The 12422-nt window shown below is 42.5% G+C and overlaps 1 protein-coding gene and 1 long non-coding RNA gene across 4 annotated transcripts in view; one reads left to right on the top strand and one right to left on the bottom strand.

Annotated features, from left to right (window-relative positions):
* CPQ (carboxypeptidase Q) overlaps positions 1-12422 on the bottom strand; it is a 558393-nt gene that overhangs the window by 70891 nt on the left and 475080 nt on the right. The window lies entirely within an intron of this gene.
* On the top strand, positions 10046-12363 carry LOC131494346 (uncharacterized). The gene is made up of 2 exons (XR_009253335.1): positions 10046-10086; positions 10237-12363. It is a non-coding gene; the product is annotated as an uncharacterized LOC131494346 (long non-coding RNA).

The following is a 12422-nucleotide window of genomic DNA, read 5'->3' as shown; positions in this document are numbered from 1 at the left end:
CACCCCCCAGATTTGGATGTGAAAAGGCACAGGTATGGGGGCAGCAGTCTGTTTGCACTGCAAATTATAAGGAGATTTTTCTTCCTCTGTCATCAAGACATCATTTCAGCCATTTCTGTATAATTTTTGTGGGCTGGAAAATCCTTGTTGCCATTAATTATCTGTGTTCAAAACTGGAACGTGTGGAGAAAGGTTGGTAATAAAATAGGATGAAGCAGAAAATCATGCCAAATACCTCGTCAGCCGATAGTGTTGGGACAAGCAGGTTCAGAACTATCTGTGAGAGAATTCAGCCCACCACAGGACAGGAGATAGAGGTTGTCTGTCAGATACACCTGTCCCTGTGTCCTCTCCTCTTCCTCCTACATGGCAGGCTCATCAGAGTCAGCTTCATAGCACTGAGAGCCATGCCCCAACCCCCACTATCTACCTGTTTTCTTGGTTCACTTGGGCTCACAACACACTCAGGTTGGGCCATTGGTCTGGGTGGCCCAGATTCATTTCTGGGGGGGTTTGCTTTGTTTTTTATCTTTCCCCATTCTGATGGATGGCCATAGTGAAAACTTGTGGCAACTTAACTGCATTTGAGAAAGCATAAACACTTCAGGGAAGCTGTTGCTTTTTCTTCATTGTGTTTGGTTCAGCCCAGAGCCCTTAGACCTGAAAAGCATGCTGGATGGAGGAGGCCTGACTTCTGGGTTCATTACGTCCACTGGCCAAATGCCTCAACCTGGCTGGGCTCGGGTTCCTCTTAGATTAAATTAGGAGGGTGGGCTGAGTCTCCATTTCCTCCCAGTCTCCTGGAGGTGACACTGTGACTCCTGTGGCACTTCTGTTCCTTTGCCTCTGGGTATAGTTACAAAACTAGCCCTCTCATTTTGTGCCTCATTTAACCCAATTTGTAAAAGAGACCTCACTTTTCTCTCAGATTTCAGTTTTGATATACCTTTATGTTGGTGAATCATATTTTATAACCAAAACATTTTCTTACATTCCGCCCTAATTGGTTTGAGATGGCATCATAAGGCCTAGTGCAGGAGGAAAGGGTCAGGATGTTAGGTCCCACGTGTCAAGGAAACTGTTCCCTATTAGAGCTGAATGGATGAAGCATCATAACTGAGAAAACACATTGGACTTGAGCTCTCTAGCCTGGCAGCCCTCATGCCCTGGACACTTAGAAACTTCTGGGTTGAAAAAGAAACTTCAATCTCTTAGAGGCAAAAAACTTTCCACAAAATCCTGGTTTAAACACAAAAGACGTAAATGTCTACTTAACCGTAGAAGATTAGAGTTGTCACATAAGAGCAGCCATATGAGCTAGAGGGCCAAATTTTGGTGCAGGTGAATCAGAAATATGCAGGTGACATTTTTTTCTGAAATGGAGCACATGGTGAAAAAGTAAGGGTTTTGGGCTGAAATATGCTGAGCACTCACTGAACCGCAGCTGTGCAAAAAAAGCAGTTCAAGGTGCTTATGTATGGGAGTGTGTACGTGGTTCTCTTTTTTCTTTCCTGAACCCACTGCTGGAATCTATCGTCCTGTCCTCTTTCATAACCTTCTCTGCAGAGTAGACACACTCTCCCAACTGGGGCTCCATTTGCCCTGCCAAATCCCATTCTGAAAATCAACTCTTGAAATGGCAGCTTTAAGGGAACACAAATGGGGTAACTAGGGAGCAGCCAAAAGGAATGGCTTGAAATCAGAAGTTAAAGAGGATCGAGAAGCCCTGTGGAGCGAACTTATATTTCCTAAGGATCCTGCTGTCTTGTGCCATTTGAGGTGACCAGTGTCTCCAGATGGGATGTGCAACTTTGTGCGCTGGGCTGTAACTGCCTGTGATGATTGCAGTCTTCTCACTGCACCAAGAAAAAGAGCTACACCAACAAAAGCGCCAACCAGAAACCCACACTGTTTGAGGCAGATGTCCTATTAAAACTGTAATTGTCTCCATTACAGAAATTCCTCCCCATGTTCTCATTCTTTGTTTCATGTACCTATTTTTCAGTAGTCTTCCTCCAACCGCTTCCCTCAAATCTCCCAGTGTCTCTTTTGTGAGAGAGAACGAAAAGAATTGCTAACTTTGACTTTCTTTCACTGTTAGGATGGATATATAAGAATGTATTTTTCTTGTAAGTTTCTCATAGCGCTTCCTGCCTTGGGCATTGATTTTTGTATCCATCCATCTATCCATCCATCTACCCACCCCATAGTCATGCATTTACTGAACCTTGTGAGAATGTTGTTTGTTTTGGCCTGCCCAGAACTGTTCTCTCTTCCTCTTGGCAACAACTCTATTTTCCTTTGGGAAAATGCCTTCATTCATTTTCCTTTTTTGGTTTTTTAAATTTTTTTAAGCTTATTTATTTTGAGGGACAAAGAGAGTGGAAGAGGGGCAGAGAGAGAGGGAGAGAGAGAATCCCAGGCAGGTTCTGTGCTGTCAGCATGTCACTCACCTGGGGCTCGAAGTCACGAACCATAAGATCATGACCTGAGCCAAAACCAAGAGTCAGATGCTTAACTGACTAAGCCACCCAGGTGCGCTGCCTTCATTCATTTTTAATCCACTTCATTTTTGGCCACTGCCCTGCCTCAGCGACTGGATTAATTGGGCAAGTCAGAGTCAGTCTGACTCCTTGGTCTGTGACTGGAACTCTTGGGAAAGACAATCTCTTGTTCAGCTAGATTGCCAAGCCATAGGAATGTCAATGTGGAGTTCCCAATAGCTATGAGGGAAGGAAGAGTGAGGCCAGCAGAGAAGAAACAGAAACAGAGATGGTGAGTGAATGAGCAGCCACGTCCTGATAGCCCAGTGAAGCCCCTCGATCCGACTGCTGCAGTTCTGTTCCCTGAAGTTTTCAGTTTTGTGCATGAATAAGTATCCATTTTGCTTAGGTCATTTTGAGTTGGGTTTCTGTCACTTGCAAATGAAGAGTTCTATCTATTCTGTGCCAGGTCCTGAGACCAAGACAAACCCATTTCAGAACCCAAGCAGCCTAGCGGAGTGCTTAAGGGTGTGAACTCTGTCATCTGCGTATGAATTCTGGCTTCGCTACTGACAAAGTACGTGACTTCACACAAGTTCCTTTGTGCCTCGGTTTACTCATCTAGAAAATGGTGAAGGTAAACAGAGTACCTATCTCACAGGCTATTGTGAGGATAAGCTAATTCATCTAGAGTGTTTAGTATGGTGTCTGATCTGTAGTGAGCATTCGATAAGTATGAGCTAGAGGCAAATTGTGGTCAGCGGTGGCTAGACCCAATCAACAAGGTAACAGCCATACCAATATTCTCACGAATCTCCTTTGTTACCTTGTTCCTCCTCTCTATCCCACCTGTATAGATTGCATTATTGTTCCTAATTCATAACACCATGGTTGTTGTAAGCACTGGTGTTGTTTGCTCCTGTAGTATATCTGCAGCAGCTGGCTGACCCATCACCTGTCCACCCGCCCCAACAAATGATGAAGCGAGGACATGCCATGTGGGAAATTGTCTCCAAGTAAAACAGTTGCCTCTAAATACACTATTGAACAAGTTGTTCCAGAAAGACTCACAGAACAAATTAAAATACTTAAATCACAAGGCTTATTAAATATATTTAAAACACACAACAGTAAGCAAGGGGGGAAAGATGGGGTCAGTTCATACACTTGGGATAGGGAGCAATTGGAGGACTCCACTACGTGAATCCTGGGGTACACAATGTCCATATGCCCCATTTCTCTCTGCCACTTCAGCTCTCCCTGCTCATAGTGTGGTTACTAGGACTAGAGTTGAGGTTTGTGCAAGAGGACTGTATAGGAAAGAATTAGCTTAGCAGGCTTAGGGTGCTCAAACTCTGTACATTCCAAAGAAAGGATGGTCCTTTCTATGACTACCTCTTGGGAGATAATCCTTGAGCCCTTGAAATAGATGGTCTGATAAGAGTATCTTTGTTTACCAGGGGCCTTGGGCCCTGCCAGATAGTTTATGCTAACAATGTGATTTATGGTAAGAGACTTGGGCCACATGTTATCAGTTGGACCTCTAGGGAACTGGGTCTGAGTAGTTAAGGTCAGTCACATAGGCATTCCAATAAAAATTCTGGACACTAAGGCTTGTTTGAACTTCCTGCTTGGCAATGCTTTGCAAGTGGTGTCATGCATCCTTGCTGGGAGAATTAAGTGTCATCCATATAATTCTACTTGGAGAGGACAACTAAGAGCCTATACCTAGTCTCTCCTAAACTCTGTGATATGCACCTTTTTCTTTTGCTGATTTCTATCTGTATCCTTTCGCTGTAATAAATTGTAACCATGAATTTAACTGCTTTTCTGAGTTCTGTGATTCTTAGCAAATCATTGAAACTGAGGGTGATCTTGGGTATCCCTGACACAGGACCCCCAGATGGAAGGTGCCCTAGGCCAACATCACATACATGTGCTACTACAGAGATGTAGGAACAAGTATGCTCTAGCTTGCTGATTAGATAGCTGAGCACCTATGAGTTCTATTTGAGTTACTTGGGCACAGCACACGTGGGCCCTGAAGGATATAACCAACTGGTTGCCCAATTAGGAGATCATGAATATCAAATGCTCACATATATTTAATGCTTCTTGATATTTAGCCTTACATATATTTAGTACACTCTGAATATTTGGTGCTCAGATGCATCATAAATATCAGGTATTTCTTGGTCCTTTCATCCTTCTCTCCATGCGATTAACATGCACATGTTCCACTCGCCAACTACTTATCTTATATTTATACTTAACATATCCCATAGGTTCTGCCTATGATAACCACACTTTTTGCTTACTAGCTACTCATTTAGACTTACACACCTTCAGATAGTTTGCCTATGTTTGTAAACCACAAGCTTACTCACTTACTAGAATTGAGTATTCTCAAAACCATGCACATCACAGGACACAACCTGCTTGCTAAGTGAGTTAGGAGAGGAGAGTCACAAGCATATCACTGAATCTTTAGTCCTTCAAGTATTTCTTATGGAATAATGATAATAGTGATGACAGTGGAACTCATATATTCAGAGCTACTACTATGTTCCAGGCATTTTTCTAAGTACTTTATATAAAATAATGCTTCATAGGAACCCTATGAGGTAGAGGACATTCTAATCTCATTTTCACAGAAGAGAACATAAGACACAGGCGAGTGAAGAGATTTGCTCAAAATCAATGGCAGAAGTGATGGTGGAGCCAGGAGTCACAGGAGAGCTGGCTCCAGAAACCATGCTCCCAGACACCGCATTCCGCTCACTTCCAGAACAGTGCCCCGGCTGAGCTCAAGTTCAGGCCTTGTAAACATTGCCGAATGTAAAATATTTGAAAATGCTTAGGCTGAATGTTCATAAGAAATTAGAGTGAGTGAAGGTGGAGGCACATTAATTTATATTAACCTGTGACAAGACCATCTTTCAGAAGGAGCTCTTAGAACTTCCTTCTTCGAAAGATGACCGCGACGAACAGAAGTTCAATGTGGTAAAATTTCGCCCAGGGCTGGCACAGGGAAGTAGATATTCATAAGAGAGAATTCGACTTGGAAGTGTTATGGGAAAAGAAATTACTTACCTATATACATATTGAAAATGTATCATAAAAATGGAAAATCAACATCCACACCCACTTCAGATCTACCGGGTATTTGTCACAAAGTTCACCTGCCTACTTGCATACTCCAGAGTTGGGAAGGCTAACAAAAAAGGGGGTCCAGAAGCATACACAGGGTGGGTGAGATCAGAGGGTGTCACACTCAGGAGCAGACATTTTAACATTTCTTCCTTTAAGCTACATACTTTTGAGTGGTTATGACAAGGGTTACAAACAGTAACTGTTTGGGTTATTTTGTGGAGGCAGGGCTAAAGAGTGGAAAATGACAGCAGTCTGTCAAAGGATTTGAATACTGATGCTTGCTCTGCTCTCTTTGTGTGGCCCTTGGTGGACCTGTGAGCCTAATTCTTGGTGTGTGCATTTGCAGAACTAGTGACCACACACCTGTGCTGGGGAGTCACATATTCTGTGGTATAGTGAAACAAGGCAAGAAAAATGTACTGTTGGTGCCTGGCATACAGTAGGTACTCAGTTAACGACAGCAAGGTCTGAAGCATGTATACATTTTGTCAAAATATCCCTTTCGGAGATGAGCTCCGAAATTTTGCCCAGCCTGGATTTCTATTTGTCCTCAGAATGTTGGCAGGGGCCAGACTGGGAATTGGATTCCTCACTTGAAATAAAATTTTCATGACAAAACACAACATTTTATCTTTGAGTCCTTCTAAAAGGAAAAAAAAAATTCATGCGGTTTCTTGGAAACCAAGTGCTTCTTTACATGAGCATGTCTTAAGGCATAGTGGGAAGCCGAATCTTCTAGAATGGATGAGAGTAAGGAGTAGGATTACTAAACCTGACAAAGTCTTTTTGAAGTTTCACAAGATCCTAATTTTATAGAATGAGAAATTTTGCTAAGTCTCCCCACTCCTCTTGCTCCTTCCCCCTTCTCCTCCCATAGGCAGGAGATCACATAGGCAATAACCCCCACAGCTAATGAACCCAACACAAACTGGCCCAAGCATTGCTCCTGGTATCAGCCTCCAGATTCAGCCTTTGTCCAGGAGAGGGCGTTGCCATCAAACGTGGCCTCCTGATCAGCCCCCTCCCTGCAAGTCACTATAACTCCCTCAGCTTCGGCCACACAGTTCTCCTCATAATTAACCTCTCTTTTTATAGCTAATGGTTCTTACAGCGAGGCCTCTAATGTAGAGCAGCCAGTAATTCACCCTGAGGGTTTATTTCCCTGTATGAAACCAAAGCATTTTAAAAAAGAGTCTTTCTATGCACAGCAGCCGTCTAAAAGTTGCTTAGAAAGCTAATAGGAAAGGCCTTCATCATTCTGAGGGTAGCCCCACCGGACCTGTGTTTGATTTCCTTGTTCTTCTTCCCCTTCACTTTTTTTTTTTTCAACAAAGAAGATCAAATTCATTCCCATTTAGGCATGTTCTGTGATTATAAATGGTGCCCCCTGGTATTCCTGGGAATATCTGACTATGGGTTGCTGCTAGCTGGCACTTCAGAGAACTTCTAATCTGAGAATGATATTGTCCTTAGGAAGCCTTCAAAGATAGACAAGCTGTACTGCACACCTGTGAGTTCAAGGGCACATTTGTTGAGGTTAAAAAGACTAGGACCTTCTATCAGATAACCTGCTAACAAATAGTTCCCACCAGAATACCAAGTAAATAAATAAAGCCAAAAAACAAATATACAGATGCAGAAACAAAAACTCCAAGATCCTGAAACAGGAAAGAAAACGAGTGGCATCTTCCGACTCTATTTGTAAGTAAGAGTAATCAGTTGCATGGTGGTCATTCTAAGGAAAGCTAACATTTATGACTGATTGAGGTCATTCCAGACACTGTTCTAAGCACTTGGTAATTGTTCCCTCACATAATCCTTGGGACAATCGTATAGGGTAGATGGTATTAGTCCTATTGTACAGACGAGGTCACTGAGGCGAACACACAGGAGGCCAGAAAGTGTTGGCACATGGCCATGAGCTGGCTCTTAGCCATGCTCTGGCCAAGTTCATAAAGCTGCCTATGTAAGGATGTCCTCTGGGAGCTGCTCTTGGGTGACCTGCTGGCCTTCCTGGCTGTATGTAGCAGCTGACACTATATTTTCTATTGCCCAGCATTATAGCTCCAGGAAAGTTCTCCCTTCTAAAGCCACATCTCCAGGCTACTCTATCTGAGCCTCTTCTCAACCCAGTTCATTTCTAGATACCAATACTGCAGCCATGTCAAACCACAGAGTGAGTAAGAGAGAGCAACATCCAATGAACCTGCATTGGGTTCTTGCAACGTGTGAGGTTCTGAGACACAGAGATGGAAAAGCCAAGGGTTTCATAATCTGGTGGTGGAATAGACAAGTAAATAGACCATTCTGATACATGCAACAAATATTACAGTAGTTATAATAGCACTTCATTTGTATCAGGCACTGTTCTTAGCACATTTCATAGATTTTTCTCATTTAATCTTCACAATAATCCCATGGGTAGCTGTGGCTAACATTTTGCATATGAGGAAGAGGAGGTACCTACAGGCTATATGACTTAGCTATAAATGGAAGAGATGGGATTCTGAGTCCAGGCAGTGTGGCCCCAATCCTGTACTTTAAACCAAGGTGCTCTATGGCCTCTGTCCTGATGGAAGCAAGCTCAGAGGAAAGTGCAAGCACAGAGGAGGAACACTCCCCCAGGCAGAGGGGTCTTCCCAGATGAGGGGATCCCAAGTTGAGTGGGGTGGTCTATACAACCCAGTAGTACATGACTGGTACAAGACATGGGTTGAGTGGTGCAGGCATACCCTAGAGTATATGCTGTGGTCAGAAGCAATGGGCTAGCAACATGGCAACGTGGATATATCTTATGAACGTAAGACTGAGTGGCAAAAGGGAGACAAGAATGGGGCTTGTAGCACCATGTCATATATGTTACTTAAAAATGCATACACATGAAACAACAATATATGTATATAAGAACATATATAGGTAAAATGATTCCTATCAAACAAAGTAGAATGGTGGCCTTTTGGGATTGAGATGGAATTCTAGTGTGGAGAGGAATAAGATTAAATAAAGAGAAGCATCGTGATTGTAGTGTACTATGAAAGGAGAAGAATATATCAGTTAACCCTGGGTCCCTGAGAGAAGAGGAGGGTGGGGAGGAAGAGGATCCTTATTAGTGTTGGTCAAACATTTCTTTGCCAGGATTTGCCCCCTTTCCCTCCTTCCACAGGGTGTAGCATGAGGACCAAGTTGCTTTCTCTAGTGTGATCCCACCCCCTTCTCATCATCGATTGGTCCTCAGATGGGTACCTGACTCAAACCTGGTCAATCAGTTCACTTCCTTTTAAGAAAGCTTTAGTGTCTGATAGAGACAGTATAACTGAGGGTTAATGCCAAACTAGATTCAGGGCCAAAGTAGATTTAAACCCTGCCTGCACCATGAGCCATGTGACCTTGAGTATATAGCTTAGACTCCAAATACTTGGGTTTTCTTATATGTAAAAGAGGAAAATATAATACCTAACTTGTGTGAAGATTTAATGAGTGAATAAAATGCATGTGTAATGCTTAGAGCAGTGTCTGCCATACAACAGGGGCTCAAGAAATGTTGGCCATGATTGTTTCCTAAGAACTTGGGAAGTGGGAGACTAAAGAAAGGTCTTTATCTGGGTGGCTGATCAGTATGCCAAGGAGTAAGTCGCTTTTGATTTCACGAAGCAGCCTCATTATTTTATCCCCATGGGCCATGAAAATATCATCATTTTATGTAATATTTGTGAGGTGAAAGAGTTTGGGAAGGACTGTTAATCAGGAATCAGTCTCTGGTTTAATTTCTAAAGCCTGGAAATACCCAAGTGGAGTTCACAGGATACTTCAGTATTTTTCCATTCTATCTCTCTCTCATTTTTTCTGCAGTTAGTTTACATGTATTCTTGTGACTTCCCTTTAGAATCCTAATTGAGGTCATAATGATAGTGAAGACGCCACTGCTCAGCCCCTTAGCTCATCTCCATACATGGCAACTTCCATGCTGTCTTCCTCACAGGGAGGGTCACCCTCAGGTGCTGATTACTGAGTTGGAAATTGTTGAGAAACAAGTACAAAATCATGTATCTCTTCTACTGCCATGATCAAGCCCCAGTTCACACAAATGATAACGCAATAAACTGGAGCACACTGGATTTTATGTGGAATCTTCTGGTGTAATAACACGTTTCTGATTTCATGAGGTTTAAATATGTTGGTAAAAGAATCAGTTCTGGGGGCGCCTGGGTGGCGCAGTCGGTTAAGCGTCCGACTTCAGCTCAGGTCACGATCTCGCGGTCCGCGAGTTCGAGCCCCGCGTCAGGCTCTGGGCTGATGGCTCGGAGCCTGGAGCCTGTTTCCGATTCTGTGTCTCCCTCTCTCTCTGCCCCTCCCCCGTTCATGCTCTGTCTCTCTCTCTGTCCCAAAAATAAATAAATTAAAAAAAAAAAAAAAGAATCAGTTCTGCACTTACTCATTTACCTCCATGCTGGTAAGTTCTATTTACCATTTCCTAATAGGATGTTTATACAACTATTTCAAAAATAGCCATTTTTGGTCCTCAGAAAAGTTGGCCAAGTCTTTATTGGAAATTCAAAGTTGCATAAAAAACAAATAAATGATTGACTTAATTTTTTTTTAGAACCAAAGTACTTACAAGAGAATGTGAAAGTGAATCAGAAGGGACGAACACACACAGAAAACCTTCCCTGACCTTTGGAAGTCAGAGAATAGTCAACAAACTGATTTAAGCAATTTCACTGCTTTGAAGGTTTCAAAGAAGACTGATTTCTGTTTGTTCAGCCACCATTTGGAAGTGCAAAGATCAAGGACATCAAAAGTGTTATCTGAACTTTTGAATGTGTTTGTGAAATTGCTAATATGTCATGGAGGCATTTTTCACAGATCTGCATTGTGGCACTCTTTATCTGTGTCAGTTTGGCAGGTGCCATCTGATCAAGTGAGTGGCCCTTCCAGCACACCAAATGCCTTCCAAACTCCTTCCAAAGGCATACAAGAGAGAAAAGAAAACCAGTCATTTCCTGTGATTGGGAGTTAGAGTCAACCAAAGGGCCTATGATGACTTCCTGAGGATGTTTAGTTGGTCACTACCGTGGCTGACAGCTGGTGCATGAAGCTTGTAGTCTACACTTCACAAGCAGCAGTATTAAGTCTTCAAAATCATAAAGAAGTGCAGTTACGCTTTGCAGGAAGAACTACTTCAATAAAGTTTATCTGAGGGAGTCAGTCCAGGGCGATATGGTACTCCCCATCATCAGGGACCCATACTCCTTCCTGTTTGCTTCTCTGCTGTGTGTGACTTGCATTCTCAAGTTCACTTCATGGTCCAAGTTGGCTGTTGATGCTTCAACCTTCTGAAAGGAAAGAGGATGGAAGGAGAAGAGCATGCCCATCTCCCTTGCTCCCTTTAAGGAGACTTACTGGAAGTTTCTTGGGCCACTTCCAGTTATAACCCATTAGCCAGAACTTAGTCTCATGGTTACACCTAATTATAAAGCAAGGTAGAGACTACAACCTAGCTAAAATTTAGGGGGTCTGTTACCATAAAAAAAGTAGAATGCATTCTTAGGGACAATTAGCTAGTTCTGCCCCATCATCCTTCAGGACTCAGCTCAAATGTCCCCTTTTTAGAGACCATCAGAGCCCATCCTGTCAATAGCAGGCCTTCCATACTTATTATTCACCACATAATCAGCTCAGTTCCATAGAAGTGATCTTTGTTTATTTGCTTACTTCTACATTTTATGTTCTTGCTCCTCCACTATGACAAAGTTCTTTAAGTGTAGGGACCTTTTTTTGTCTTGCTGCTCACCTCCATACCCCAGTACTTTACAGTGCCTGCCACATGGTAGAAACTTGATAAACATGTGGAATAAATGAACAAATCATGAATGAGGGCCCTTAACAGAGAAAATCAATGAGGTATTAGGACTAAATACATAAGCTCTGGGATTAGATAACCTTGATTAAAATCTTGACTCCACCTCTTATTAGTAATGTGACCAGGGGCAGTGACTTAAGCTGTCTAAATCTTGACTTCTTCATTTGTAAAAATGGAGAGGAGGGCTTTTGGGAGAATGACATGAGTGAATACATGTGAAATGCTTATCTCATTGCCTACCGGATAGGTAAAAACAAATGTTAATCTTTATACATGACCATAAAAATAATTATAGTTTTTGTTATTATTGGGATCTCTCTAGTCCCAAGATTTAAAGGAGGCATGCCAGAGGAAGAGACCTTAGAGATGAGCCCAGGAGATAGGCAGGAGTTGAACAGACAAAGAAAAAGGGTAAGGGGAGAACATTCTAGGAAGAAACCACATGTGCACAGGTCTTGGGGGCAGGAAGTGATGTTAGAACTAGAAAAAAAGTCAATGTGGGCAGAGTGAAGACAGGAAGAGTGGCATGTAAACTGAGGCCAGAAAGGAAGACAAGGTTAGAACATTCAGGACTTTGTATTATGAACTTTATCCCAAGTGCAAAGAGAAGCTACTGAAGGGCTCCAAGCAGGAGTGCATAATCAGATTTGTAATGTAAATTATGGGATTATTGCTCTTTAAAAAGTGGAAGAGACATGAGCTCTCCAATGAACACACACTAACAAAAAATCATGTGCATGCACACAGTGAAGGTGATTGTATACAAGTCAGGAAGAGGGTCTTCACTAAGAACTTAATCTGTGAGCACCTTGATCTTGGACTTTCCAGCATCCAAAACTGTGAGAAATAAATGTCTGTTGTGTAAGATATCAGTCTATGGTATTTTGTTAGAGTAGCCTGAGCTAAAACAACATCCCTTACTTGTG

The sequence above is a fragment of the Neofelis nebulosa genome, chromosome 14 (assembly GCF_028018385.1).
Source record: "Neofelis nebulosa isolate mNeoNeb1 chromosome 14, mNeoNeb1.pri, whole genome shotgun sequence".
NCBI classification, from domain to species: Eukaryota; Metazoa; Chordata; class Mammalia; order Carnivora; family Felidae; genus Neofelis; species Neofelis nebulosa.
The sequence above is the reverse complement of the archived record's forward strand: the minus strand, read 5'-3'. Positions and strand labels throughout refer to the sequence as shown.